The sequence below is a fragment of the Rattus norvegicus genome, chromosome 6 (assembly GCF_036323735.1).
Source record: "Rattus norvegicus strain BN/NHsdMcwi chromosome 6, GRCr8, whole genome shotgun sequence".
In the NCBI taxonomy this organism is placed as follows: Eukaryota; Metazoa; Chordata; class Mammalia; order Rodentia; family Muridae; genus Rattus; species Rattus norvegicus.
This window is the reverse complement of record NC_086024.1, coordinates 5,890,012-5,904,388: the sequence shown is the minus strand read 5'-3', so window position 1 is coordinate 5,904,388 and position 14,377 is coordinate 5,890,012. Positions and strand designations below refer to the sequence as shown.

Sequence of the window (14,377 nt, the reverse complement as noted above, 5' to 3'; positions counted from 1 at the left end):
TTTCCTCTGGCGTCCGAGATGTATGTACAGAGAGCAGTCTCTTCTGGTTTCCCAGGCTTGTCTGCCTCTCTGAAGGTTCAGCTCTCCCTCCCACGGGATTTGGGTGCAGAGAACTGTTTATCCGGTCTGTTTCCCTCAGGTTCCGGTGGTGTCTCAGGCAGGGGTCCTGCCGCTCCTGGGCCCTCCCCCATGGGAGCCCAGAGGCCTTATACAGTTTCCTCTTGGGCCAGGGATGTGGGCAGGGGTGGGCAGTGTTGGTGGTCTCTTCCACTCTGCAGCCTCAGGAGTGCCCACCTGATCAGGCGGTGAGGTCTCTTTCCCACAGGGTCTGGGAGCAGAGAGCTGCTGCGGGCCGGGATCCGCGGGCGTGGGACCTCCGGCAAACACAGGACATGCCCGGTCCTAGATGAACTCTGCCTCTGTGTGTCCCGATCTCACCAGGCAGCTCTCTTGCAGCAGACAAGTTGGTCTTACCAGTGGTCCCGAGGCTCAAGTTTGCTCGCGGGGTGCTGCCCAAGGCTCAGTAATTCATTTTTATTTCATTCTAGACTTACCGATAAACTACTTAGAAAGTCAAACAAATTTTGGTAGGCAGCAAAATTTCACTCAAAAAATAAATAAAAATGAATTCTATTTTATCTTTTGACCACAATGAAAAGTGTCAGAGAACAAGAAACGGTAACACACCTTTAATCCCAGCACTCTGGAGACAGAGGTAGGTAGGCAGATCACTTGACTTTGAGACCAGGCTGATCTATAGGCTACTCAGGAAAAGTTTGTGCATCACTGAAAAATCCACCCTCCAACAAAAGGAGAGAGAGAGAGAGAGAGAGAGAGAGAGAGAGAGAGAGAGAGAACCGATTTTATTAAAAAGTTTGGATTATCTGTTTATATGTTTCTTTGCTTGGGGACTGGAGTGCAGAGGGTTTTCTAGCAAAATAAAGCAAGCAGAATTTACTTATGAAGCCTGCAGGCTCATTTCCCACAGCAGTACTATCCACCCCACTGCTAAACTCTGCAGAGCATCGATGGACTGGGTATGAAACTTCTCTAGTTTTCTTTCAAGCTGTAAACTGCAGGCCAGTAGCATCCTCAATGCTGCCTCCCAAAGTGGAATCTTCATCTTATATCATCTCATCCCATGTGGTTGGGGGAATGAGAAGGATATGCAGGCTCTGATGCTGTTTCCACTGTGTTTACTTTCCAAATGCTTTTATATCCTTTCTGTTTTCATGTTCCCCTTATAACAAAAGCCTCTGTGGCACTATTTCTATGTAATTGTCTCTAGCTTGTCACTACATGAGTACATGGTGTCCAGACTCTGCTGACTTTAAGAGATACCAGAGAAAATTTGAGATCCACACCCCAGACCCCTCTGCATTTATCTTGCTAGTTTCCACCCCAACTCAATAGTGCATTGTGAGAGGATTCTCAGAGAGGTGTGTGGACAGTCTAGTTTCTGATGAACAAGCTCTATCTACATCACTTCCTCAATGACAACCCCTCAAACCCTAGAATATGCATCCTAGTAATGTGAGGCAGCCAGTATGAAGCCCCTGACTTTTGCTTAGGGCAAACATTTAAGCAGGGCATACCCTGATCTCAGGTGCACGGAAGTTTGTCTGACTGACAGGTGGCTTTGGGTCTCAGTGAGAAATCCCTACTTAAAGGTGGACTTAAGCAGTATTACAGAGCAATAGTGATAAAAACTGCATGGTATTGGTACAGAGACAGACAGATAGACCAATGGAATAGAATTGAAGACCCAGAAATGAACCTACACACCTACGGTCACTTGATTTTTGGCAAAGGAGCCAAAACCATCCAATGGAAAAAAGAGCATTTTCATCAAATGGTGCTGGTTCAACTGGAGGTCAACATGAAGAAGAATGCAGATCGATCCATGCTTATCACCCTGTACAAAGCTTAAGTCCAAGTGGATCAAGGACCTCCACATCAAACCAGACACACTCAAACTAATAGAAGAAAAACTAGGGAAGCATCTGGAACACATGGGCACTGGAAAAATTTCCTGAACAAAACACCAATGGCTTATGCTCTAAGATCAAGAATCGACAAATGGGATCTCATAAAACTGCAAAGCTTCTGTAAGGCAAAGGACACTGTGGTTAGGACAAAACGGCAACCAACAGATTGGGAAAAGATCTTTACCAATCCTACAACAGATAGAGGCCTTATATCCAAAATATATAAAGAACTCAAGAAGTTAGACCGCAGGGAGACAAATAACCCTATTAAAAAATGGGGCTCAGAGCTAAACAAAAAATTCACAGCTGAGGAATGCCGAATGGCTGAGAAACACTTAAAGAAATGTTCAACATCTTTAGTCATAAGGGAAATGCAAATCAAAACAACCCTGAGATTTCACATCACACCAGTGAGAATGGCTAAGATCAAAAACTCAGGTGACAGAAGATGCTGGTGAGGATGCAGAGAAAGAGGAACACTCCTCCATTGTTGGTGGGGTTGCATTCTGGAAATCAGTCTGGAGGTTCTTCAGAAAATTGGACACTGAACTGCCTGAGGATCCAGCTATACCTCTCTTGGGCATATACCCAAAAGATTCCCCAACATATAAAAAAGACACGTGCTCCACTATGTTCATAGCAGCCTTATTTATAATAGCCAGAAGCTGGAAAGAACCCAGATGCCCTTCAACAGAGGAATGGATACAGAAAATGTGGTACATCTACACAATGGAATATTACTCAGCTATCAAAAACAATGACTTTATGAAATTCGTAGGCAAATGGTTGGAACTGGAAAATATCATCCTGAGTGAGGTAACCCAATCACAGAAAGACACACATGGTATGCACTCATTGATAAGTGGCTATTAGCCCAAATGCTTGAATTACCCTAGATACCTAGAACAAATGAAACTCAAGACGGATGATCAAAATGTGAATGGTTCACTCCTTCTTTAAAAGGGGAACAAGAATACCCTTGGCAGGGAAGAGAGAGGCAAAGATTAAAACAGAGACTGAAGGAACACCTTCAGAGCCTGCCCCACATGTGGCCCATACATATACAGCCACCCAGTTAGACAAGATGGATGAAGCAAAGAAGTGCAGGCTGACAGGAGCCGGATGTAGATCTCTCCTGAGAGACACAGCCAGAATACAGCAAATACAGAGGCGAATGCCAGCAGCAAACCACTGAACTGAGAACAGGACCCCTGTTGAAGGAATCAGAGAAAGAACTGGAAGAGCTTGAAGGGGCTCGAGACCCCATATGTACAACAATACCAAGCAACCAGAGCTTCCAGGGACTAAGCCTCTACCTAAAGACTATACATGGACTGACCTTGGACTCTGACCTCATAGGTAGCAATGAATATCCTAGTAAGAGCACCAGTGGAAGGGGAAGCCCTGGGTCTTGCTAAGACTGAACCCCCAGTGAACTAGACTGTTGCGGGGAGGGCGGCAATGGGGGAGGGTGGGGAGGGGAACACCCATAAGGAAGTGGGGGAGGGGGATGTTTGCCCGGAAACCGGGAAAGGGAATAACACTCGAAATGTATATAAGAAATACTCAATAAAAAAAAAAAGGTGGATTTGTCACAAGAAAGAGACCAGAGCTGAGTCTTACATTCTTAGAACTTCATATCTTATCAATTACACTTCTGGGCTCTGTGCTTTCAGTCACCACATATTCAAGTCACCAGTTTTGTTTGTTTATTTGTTTGTTTGTTTCCAGTATTGGACAGAGAGAGGTAGCAGTTCTACTGTGTTCTGTGTTTCAGACATATGACTGGATGGTTGACTTTCTGTCTCTACTTCTGCAGTTAGACCATCAGGCTGGCTTAGTAAATTGGAATCCTCATTTTGTAGTTCAAAAGTGACTTCTTCCCACTTCTAATTGTAGCATCAGCATCTCAGTACAAGTTTAGTTTATACATAGTCTAGGATTTCTTAACAGAAAACATATTGATACCCTCAGCTTTAGAACTGAGACATAAACCTTTGCTAATTTTCAGTTCCTGTTCTTGAGGCCATTGTATTTGGGGAACATCATGTGATTAGTAATTGCACATCAACTTGGTCAGGCATGAGATGCCCAGGAGCTGACTAAATAGTATGTCTTACTATATCTGGAAGTGTGTTCAAAAGAGCTTAGCATCCACACTGGTGGATTAAAGGACATAACTGCTCCTCTGTGTGTGTGTGTGTGTGTGTGTGTGTGTGTGTGTGTGTGTGTGTGTGTGTGTGTGTATGTGTGACATCTGGCCAGTTGCTAGCTGAATAGAAAGAGGAATATAGGTGAAGGTTGATTTCTAGCTTGATTTGGGGGATTGATCTGTCAGTGACATTTTTGATTCTCAGATCTCAACTGTGAGCTCTTCAGTTTTGAGATTTCTTTCAAACATAACATTGACTTTACAAGTAGATATACATAGAGAGTCACATGTAAGTCAAGGGCTGGAATACAGACTGAGAAAACTGTTCCTAGGCAGTTTTGTAGCTTGAGTGTGAAATACAGTATTGACAAAAACATTGTGCATCATATGACTGTGTATACAGAACATACATACAGAGAGAGACATATACAATTGGTTCTATTTCTTTTATTTTTTTGAAGCACTCTGACTAATACTTAGTACTTGAAATCTAAAATTCATAGTTTTCTTTATGGATCTGTAAGTCAGAGGCTTTGGAAGGCAAGTTACTTGCTGTAAGTCATTCTTCAAAGGAAGGCAAAGATAAACATGAAGGAAAGGAGAATGTCGTGGGCTTGCATAGTTCCATTGGCAGGACTCGTGTCTTTCAAAACACTCAATCTTTACTTCCTGATTTCTACACATGTCTAAATGTTTTCAAAGGGAGTTCTAAGAACTCCATCTGTGCCTGGTAGTAAACTAGACAAGGCTCACACCATTCACTGTAGCAAACAGAAGTCACTGAAACCTGGAGATTAGATTTAAAGGATGTGCACTGTCATCCACACAATCCACAGAGTCCTGTGAAGTTTCTATGTTGCTGGCTATTGGATGTTTTCTATCCTCCAGCACCATCAGTCACTATCCTTGGTTCTCGTTTTGAGCCTGAACCTCATTGAGGACCTGCTAGAATGGCAGTCTGAGTAGATCTCCGGTCATAGAGGATAGCAAGAAAGATGAGAACCATGAAGGTAATGCTAACTGCAGGCCTCATGAGAGAAAGATGAGAACTCATGAAGGACTGAAGCCTTTGAGGACACACTGGAGGTGCACATGTCTTACCGTCTCCAGCCTTAGTAGCACCAGTATCCTGCAGAGGAGCTCAATGATCTGAAAATGTACATGACTTGAGACTTGAAGAACCACTGGTGGAGACTGAGGAGTTCCAATTGCAAATGATGTCCTGTGCAGCAGAATGAGCCAGCAGGTCAGGGGGAGTGTGGGATGCTACCAGCATGCCCAGAGACTTGCATTTTGTTTTTAGCGTGGGGACACCATGATAATGCTTCTCTGCTGCCTTTCAGATGACAGGCAACATGACACTTGCTCAATCGCAAGCGAGTCCTTGTCACAAGGATTCTGGATGATGGTTTCTTCTCCTCTGGAAGATACAAAGAAACTCTACCATTCAGCTCCTCCAAGGCTTCAGGCATCTGCATGGAAGGCACAGCAAGAGGAGAGACAGTATCAGTGCATCCATTGCTCCTTCACAGTCTATCTCATTAGGAAAACAAAAGGCCTCCCAGGAATTCTGAGGCCTGCAAAGAAGGAGGTGGAAACAGCTTTCAAATGACTCAAAAGCGTTTTTTAAAAAAAATCTATTGAGTTCTCATTTGAAGTTCATAGAACACTCACTTCCTAGTTTGAAAATTGGTATTTGAGGAGCAAATTAAACATCCAAACTTCGTAAAATCTTCCTAAAAATGTATCTTAAGGAAACCAAATAGGTCCAAATGATGACTGTTTTACTGTATAGAAGACTGTTAATTAAGAATATGGAAAGCAAGACAGAGTCAGAAAAGCCCACATTCTGTAATTCCTATTAAATTTAGCAATTTAGTTAATATGTTGAATTCTAATTAAAATGTCTAGCTGTTGGGACCTAAGAAAGTCACATAGGACCAAAAGTAACCCTGCAGAGATTGCTTTCTTGTGGCTGATTGGGAAAGAGGGGCTAAGGGTTCAGTGAAAGCTCAGACTGGACCAACAAGCTCATCAAGTAAAGGAACTTGCCACCAAGCCTGGTGACTTGAGTGTGATTTCTGGAATCAGGTCCAAAGGACAGAACTCCTCCCAAAAGTTATCCACTGATGCCACACAGTGCACAGTGGAATTCATGTGCAGAAGTGCACACACACACACACACACACACACACACACACACACACACACACACACAAAGAGAGGGGGGCGTGAATAAACATAATATATTTTGCAAAGGCTCAAGTGTCACAGAGCCAAAGAATGAATCTTAGCATCCAGTCAGTGTTGCAGAACAGAAGGCAGAAGCAGGCCAAGTCTTCAGCAAGCTAGCAAGTTTCTAAGAATGTGGGTCCTGAGGCAAAACAAGGTTTGGAACCAGGGTGTGTCCAAACAGATGGACCATAAAAGGATTTTTTGAGAACTTGATGGAGACATTTGCACTTGGACCAGAAGTATTGTTAATGTTGGCATTCATTCTACACTCCACTGAGCCAAGCTCCCTGGGCAAGCCATCCCCAAATAGGACTTGGAAGTGCCATTTCCACATCTAGCTACCAGGATAAAGAGTCCCACTTGTAAATCCCCCGCCTGTGAGTTCAGAGCATTCCAGGGGTATCTGAAAAGATCTTCCCAGTACAGGCCCAATACCTCTGAGACCGTCTCATGCTCTTCCTACCCCAGCTTTAGTCTCCTTGATGGTGACCTGGGCCCTTGAAAACAAAAGAAGTAAAAAGTTCTTAAGAAGCATTGCTTTTTGTTTAGCTTCTGGTTCTTAGTGGCTTTGATGAAAAGCTGAATTATAGGAAAAAAGATTTTGCACATTAATTTGGGATCATAGAATTCACATCCAACAAACTGGGGAGACCAGGCTCAGAGCTGGAGAGGGGAGAGTCAGATGGAACTTGAGAACTGTGCAAAGCTACATCCCATTTCCCTTTGCAACTGCAAGAGCGGGAGAGACCGATTTCTGAGTTGTGCTGATTTGTCCTATACCAGGCTTGGTAATGAGAAAGCACAGTGCCTCCCTTTGTAGCCTCAAACTCCAGGCTCTCCTGTCTCAGTTCCCCAAGTATCAAGAGGGCAAGTATGCACTGCCACAGCGCTAGCAGAGACACGGAGATTTCTGTGTTCTGTTATCTTCTTCATGGGCTGAGGCTGAGCCTGGAGTCTCCATGTCAGTAGCATCTTCCAAGGCTGTTCCTCTGCAGCTCTGAAACTTTTTTTTTAAATATAAACCAAGTTTATTTTGCCTTTTAAGTAGTGTTCATATAGCACTACAGCTAGGTGAACAATATGAATTAGTATACCTTCAAAACTTCATTTGGAAATAAGAAAAATCTGATTTTACCTAAGCTATAAAATTTTAAGCTCAGAGTTACCACTTGGACTTTTTTATTTAAAAACTTCTCCGGAAGGTGTCTTGCTCTAAAGCACCCATGAAATGGGCGCAGCCACTCTCTCTGCTACTGTTCCAGTCCTTTCTGTACAGCAACACAGGGACAATCATCTCCAGTTTCTGAACTGCAGTAAACTGTAAGCACTGCTACAGTGTGGGACAGCTAGCTTTCCTCCAGTTCTTAGGGATAGCATTTTTAACATTTGAATGCCTGTAGCATCGCTCATCTTTGGCCCTTCTTTCTCCCTCCTTCCTGTCCTTCTATTTGTCTGTGCTAGACAAGGTTCTGCCATTAGACTGTCACCCAATATCTGAGTTTCTTTTCATAGGATTAAATCACCAAATCATATAAAGTGATATCCCCTGAGATGACAGCTAGTTTCCATGTCACTTCCTTATGGCTGTTCTTTTGAGAAAGGCTCTCAATGCACAGCCCAGGCTTAACACAACCTAGAGACCCTCTTGCCTCTGACTCCCAGTCTACATCGCTTTCATCTGCAATGAGATTAAAAGCTCAATGCCAAGCAACCAGAGCTTCCAGGGACTAAGCCACTACCTTAAGACTATACATGGACTGACCCTGGACTCTGACCTCATAGGTAGCAATGAATATCCTAGTAAGAGCACCAGTGGAAGGGGAAGCCCTGGGTCCTGCTAAGACTGAACCCCCAGTGAACTAGACTGTTGGGGGGAGGGCGGCAATGGGGGGAGGGTTGGGAGGGGAACACCCATAAGGAAGGGGAGGGGGGAGGGGGATGTTTGCCCGGAAACCAAAGAATTATTATTAAGTATTAAATAAATAAAAAGAAAATAAATAAAAAAAATGCTAGTAAAAAAAAAAAGAGAGAGAAAGGGGGTGGAGCATAAGTATTCATTGCTCTCTGCGTTCTCAGGGTAGATACCATATAGATAGCTGCTCAACCTGCCATGGTGGACTGTGGCCTCCAATTGTTGGCCAACATACACCCCTTCATTAAGCTGATTCTCAGGCATGTGTTTCAGTAATGGGGAAGGAACTCATGTGGTAGGAAAATCTCCAAATTGCAGTCTTTAAGTATGCTGTATGTACGACACCAACATTAACATGTAAAACATAGCCAAATTTCAAGAAGAAACATTCTAGGCATGGTGGCACATGTGTGTAATCCCGGCACTGGGAAGATGAAGCAGGAGGATCTCCGTGAGGTTGGGTCAGCCAGGACTACATAGTCAGTTCAAAGCCACCTTATAGTTTGTCTAAAAAGAATTTTTTTCAGTGAGATAACAAGTCCAGAATAGATAAACAGAAACGTCCAACAATAGAAGTGTTACTGAGGACGCAGAATGATAGGGGGCACCCAAAATCCCAGGATGTGGTGTAAGTTGGCAAACATTTTTATGCCAATAAAACATACCCTGTGGCCATGAAGGCACATGCCTGTGTACACTGCATTAGAGGATCTGCCTTCTCAGATCCAAATCCTCCATTTCAAGATGCAGGAAGCAGAGCCACACTGACTGCTGGGTGAGTCTGCAGGGTGAGTCCGTGAGTGCTGTGGACCCCCCTCAGTCCTGCAATTCTTGAGGGAACCAGCTACTAATGGTCCAGATTTGGCTCCTCAACACTTGGTTAAGTTGTGAGTGAGAGCAGGGTATGCAGTCTCTGGGGCCTGAAAAACATTTGACTGTCATTCTTGGAATTAATCTACTGTGCATGATTAAAGGAATCTGCACCCAGGAACTACTAGCTGGTAGCTTGGTAACATTAAACATGTACCCTTTCCCTGGAGATGCCCCGGAGTGACCTCAGATTGGTCCCATTTCTAGCTGATAGAATTGGAGGTAGCACTAAGATTGGCTATGAGCTCCCTGCTTCTGATCTTTTGGATTATCAGGGTTTAATGTCTTTCCTACAAAAAAAGACAACATAAGAAAAGTACAATTTATTGAGGTTGGAAGCCCACTGTGGCTGGCATCATTACCATGACATCATTCTGTGAATAGCATATGAAACTGGGCTCTAGCATTCATGTGGTAATTTGTACCAAAAACAAGTTTGCTCCGTGATCAAGACAAGAGAGATGAAGTAATAGAAAATATTTGGTAACTTAAGAACATACGATTTTAAAGTTTTAAGCTTGGAAAGTTGTTATAATCATATAAATATTATTTTAAAATGTTTTATGTGTTCAAACATGTATGGCTTAATTAAACGATTAATGAAACATATAAATCTAAAGAAAATGAGAAAGCTATCATTATAAGAACTGTGTCTGTTTTATCTTTAGTGGGTTAGAGACTCTGGTGATGACCTATATTCTGTATCCCCGTTTAGCAGGGTGTGGTGACACTGGGTGCTGAGGACCACAATGTATGGGTTTTCACCATTGTTCCCAAGCTCTGTGTCAGGATCCTCTCTGTCCACATAAGGTTTCCAGTCTGGAACTTTTGGTCAAGCTCAGACAAGAGCAAGGGCTCAGCCTTGTGAATAGTCCTCTGGGTCTGTTGCAGGATCTTTAAGAATGTGACAGGGGAATGGTTAGTAACTTTTACCTAGTGAACATCTCAATATGGGGGGCATCTGACCCTTAGAGCAAAAGGTAGGAGGTTAGCCCAATTTTCATCGACAGATTTATTTTACCCTTCCTGATTTTATGCACAATGTAATTTTAGATGAACATATAGGGCCTTTGCCAGATTTAGGGGAAAGTTTGATCATGAAGATGAGGGCATTGTCAAATCTCAGAGGTAGAGGCAACCCATATACAGAATTTTTTGTCTTCTGATAACAGCAGAGAGTATGGGTCTCTTGTTCAACAAGAACTGCCATCCATTTGCCTCCTGTTTCTTTTTGTCACCTGGTTTCTTCCTGTGTTCTTTCTGTCAAGGTGAGGAGTCCCTTCTCTCTAAAGAGGGCCTATGGACACTGGCATTGGCAAATGCATGCCAACTGTTCGTAGTATGCATGTCTTTGCCCTTCTCCCAGCAAAATGAATGGGATAAAGCCAGAAGGTCAGCCATTTGTGTTGAAGTCCATTGGCTGAGGGACTGGGCCTATATCATCCTGGGTGGTGACCACTGCAACCTAGTATACCTGATTCCGTGTTGAACAAAGCTGCTCCATATAAAACCTCTTCATGTCTGTAGGAAGTGCAGAGTGCAGCTGCAGTGGAGCCCAGAGTGGAAGCCAGAGGCTTCCACCAGCCCCAGAGCAGAGCAGGATGCCGCAGCCACAACTGCAGAGGTAGCAGCAATCAGGCCTGGGTTCTTGCTTAAGACGGGAGATGAAGCTGATCACATCCACCTTCTACCACAGCTATGGGTGTTTCTGTATTGTCAGACCCTGCCTGCAGGATCTGAGCTTTGAGCTCCTGTTGATCAGAACTGGAGGAGCCAAAGACTGGGCAGTTCCTGGAGTACATTTCCCCTTATGAGGGTTGTTCTGGGGCCTCTCCACATCCACGGCTATGTCCCTCCTCTGTTTGGGGGAGTCTGATGACCAGAACTTGGCTGCTGTCTTGGAGTGGCTCCTTTGGTATATCATCTGGTCGTGGGCTGGGTGGGCTGATGGCTATTGTTTTATTAAGTCAGATATGGGTCTGGCCCAGAAGACGTGCCTCATAATGGGTTATTTCAATGTTATGCATCCACTTACTGCGGTTCCCCTCAGGAGGTCCATTACAATGATGGAGATGTAAGTTAATGACAGTTCCTGGCACAAAGTCAACGTATTTATTAGTACAGTTGTAGCAGCAACTGATCACAAAAAAGCAGGCCAAACAAGATCAAGTCTTTTGGATAGATAGGCCACTAGCCTCCTCCAGGGTCACAGTGCCTGAGACATCCATCATAGCCATCCTACTCCACAAAATTCCTTCTGGGCCTGTGTCCACCACCCACAATACTACTCAGGAGCCCCTACTGCTAGCATCACCATAGCAACAGTAGCACCGACTTGCATCCACAGTTGCTGCCAGAAGAGGGGTGCAGCATGGATGGGCCAGCATGACCTATGAGCCTATGGGAAGTTGTGTATCATCCCAGGGGCAGCAGTAGCTGTTGTCCCAGGAGGGCTCACTTCCCTTATTTTTTAGATCTTTGACTCCAATCAATAGAAGTGACAGAAATATACAGAGAGATAAACACACAGAGAAAATTATCAGGGTCCCAACCATACATTATGCACCTGAAGAGACCATATGGACCCCAGTCATAGATCCTCACCACCTGCATCTCATTGGCATCCTAAACAGAAGGTGCTTTAACCAGACTTAACTATAGAGGTGACAAACCAGGCAACTTTCAATTTTGATCCATTTTTGGGCTGGAGGTGTCAGATTCTTTTAAAGCATTGGCCGTCAAAGAGATTTCATGAGGAACATCTTAGGTTGTACAACTCTCAGAGTTCTTGACCATTACATTCTTTCCAGCTCCAGGGAACTCCAAGTCCACCAGTGTTTCAAGGTCTGGACCCGAGATGGAGGTGTGTTATTGGGAGTGGATTTTGAGGTTGCAAAGGCCCCCACCATTCCCAGTTAGCATTTGTTTTCTTCTACTTCATCAACTTCGGAGCTCTCAGCTGTTCATGCCACATGTTCTTGCTCTAAAACTCTGAAATTGCAAGTCCCCAATTAAATATGTTGTTCTATATGTCGCCTGGGTCACCTGTTTAGTTCTTCTTAGTTCTAGCATTCTGTTAATTGAAATAACAACAAAAATCAAGATTTCTGATTTTGTAGATTCTTTGCCAGGGCATGGTAAGATCTACCTACCTTCATTGTGATGATTTTCAAGACTATACTGATTTCTAAATCTTGGTTTTCTCAAAGCCTGGAATGGTTCCCTTGTCATTAACAGATGGGACCTGCTGATTCTTTTTACTAAGCCAGGTAATAGTGAAGGGCAGGAAAAGGAAGCTCCAAACACCCAACTGCAATTAGCTGTGAACTTAGCTTTGCTGCACATGGAGGCCATTCTGGGAAGAGAAAGCCATCCATTCCAGGCAGTCCAATGAGAGGAAGTGATTGGCTTCATCCAGAGAATAGGTTGAGTAGAGTTAAAATTTGCATTTCTGATAATTCCCAGGTAACGAAGCTACTGGTGCTTGTCCAGGTCACAGTTTCAGAAGTGTTGGTCTAGCATGCCTGACTGGTAAGTGAGGAGGTTGTTCAGGTTTTGATATTTATGGAATTTCTACTTTCCAGAACTTCTAGGAATACATGGCAAGTAGGCTTGAGTCTGAATGAATAAGTTGTCTTCATAGCTTGCATGGTGGGTAATGTTTGTTGATCATCAACTTGACAGCATCTGGAATCTCACTGGAGACACACCTCTAGGCACCCAAGTGGAAGATCATTTGATTATTAGCTCTACTATATAAGGCATTGCTAGATTTAGGTTACCCTCTGGACATGCCTGTGCAGAACTATTTGATTAGACTAATTGAAGTGGGAAGACCCACCCTGTATGGTTGACTGGGATAGTGGACTGGATATGGTTGATGAAGTGATTTGAATACCAGCATCTTCCTCTGCTCTCTGCCTGCAGTCAGTACAACAGCTCTCAAGCTCCTGCTGTCTTGACTTTCCACTATGGTGCATCTTGCAACTATAAAACAAAGTAAACTTCTCTCCCTTAACTGTTGCTTTTTTACACATATTTAATCAGAGCAACAGAGAAGTGACAAAGCCAATCAACTGTCACTTAAGCTCCTGAAAATCCACAGGAATCTCAGCCAGGAGTCATAACCTATTGTCCAGGAAAACTGGAAATTTAGGGGGAAGAGACACTCTTTCACAGTGCTTCTCCATTCACAAGCATTTTATGGGAACACAGACACTCAAGAGACAGAAAGTGGTCAACTGCAATGGAACTGAAAGGACACAGACCCCAATCACATGGTGGATCCCATGAGTCACATGGTGGATCCCATGAGTCAGAGGGTAGATCGATCCCATTAGCTCTGCTTCCTAAGCCACCGTGTACTTATCTCCTTTTTCCCTGCTACCATCTTGCCTGAATCTTTCTGCCATGTGTCATGCTATTACCACTTTGATTTCCCATGATTCTGTGCTTTTCCCTTTGTATTCTGATGGCCATGGTGCCTGTTCAAAAAACACCATGCTGTGATGGATTTACTCCTGGTGATATCCTATAGCCACAAAGTTGAATTCAATCATTAACCTTAGTGGTTTCAATTCTTCTGTGCCTAACACTAGTTTTTGTTCACATTTAGAGGACAGAACCTTTGACTCCTTTTTATCTTTGAGGGGAGTCTTTCGACTAGGCTTCTCTGCCCCTGCACATAGAGTCTCTATGTCCCCTTTCAAGTACATAAATCATAAAATACCCCTCCCTCTGATTCGGTTGGTTTCATAGCATGAAAAAACAGGGCCAGGCTCTTTACAGATTCATTGCTTCCTTACCTTGTCCAGTACAAAGACTGCAGCACTGTATCAGGTGTGACACATACTCTCATGCTCCCTGGTGCCCCTGCCCTCCCCGGTCAGAGTCCACATCCCTGGGTGAGCCCCCAACTCCATCCTATCCCTAGCCTGAGCCCGAGTCCTACTCTGAGACGGAGCCCATGCCCTAGCCCTAGCCTGAGACTGAGCCCATGCCTTAGCCTTAGCCCGAGCCCTAGCTGTGACCCAAGCAAGAACCCAAGCCCCAGCTTGAGCCCTAGCCCAAGACCTAGCCCTTGACTTGGCCGTAGAACTAACCCTAGTCTGAGCACGAGCCCAAGCTCCGGAACTGGTCCGAGTCGGAGACCAAGCCCTATCCTGAGCCAGAGCACAAACCCTAGCCCTATCCCTGGCCCAAGACCTAGCCCAAGCCTAA

The 14,377-nt window shown here is 44.2% G+C and overlaps 1 protein-coding gene and 1 long non-coding RNA gene across 24 annotated transcripts in view; one reads left to right on the top strand and one right to left on the bottom strand.

Annotated features, from left to right (window-relative positions):
- Window positions 1–14,377, top strand: part of Ralbp1l2 (ralA binding protein 1 like 2) — a 109,040-nt gene that overhangs the window by 18,315 nt on the left and 76,348 nt on the right.
- Window positions 1–14,377, bottom strand: part of LOC108350029 (uncharacterized) — a 58,920-nt gene that overhangs the window by 19,092 nt on the left and 25,451 nt on the right. For 18 of the 23 annotated variants that reach the window (XR_010052426.1, XR_005505599.2, XR_005505601.2 and 15 more), the window contains 2 exons: window positions 6,811–6,872; window positions 4,573–5,612 (listed from right to left, as the gene is read on the bottom strand). The exons of 1 other annotated variant lie outside the window; for it this stretch is intronic. This is a non-coding gene — a long non-coding RNA (uncharacterized LOC108350029). Of the gene's footprint in view, window positions 1–4,572; window positions 5,613–6,810; window positions 6,873–8,303; window positions 12,870–14,377 lie in introns of those variants that run through there. 4 more of the 23 variants (XR_010052427.1, XR_010052424.1, XR_010052425.1 and 1 more) reach the window with 2 other exon arrangements.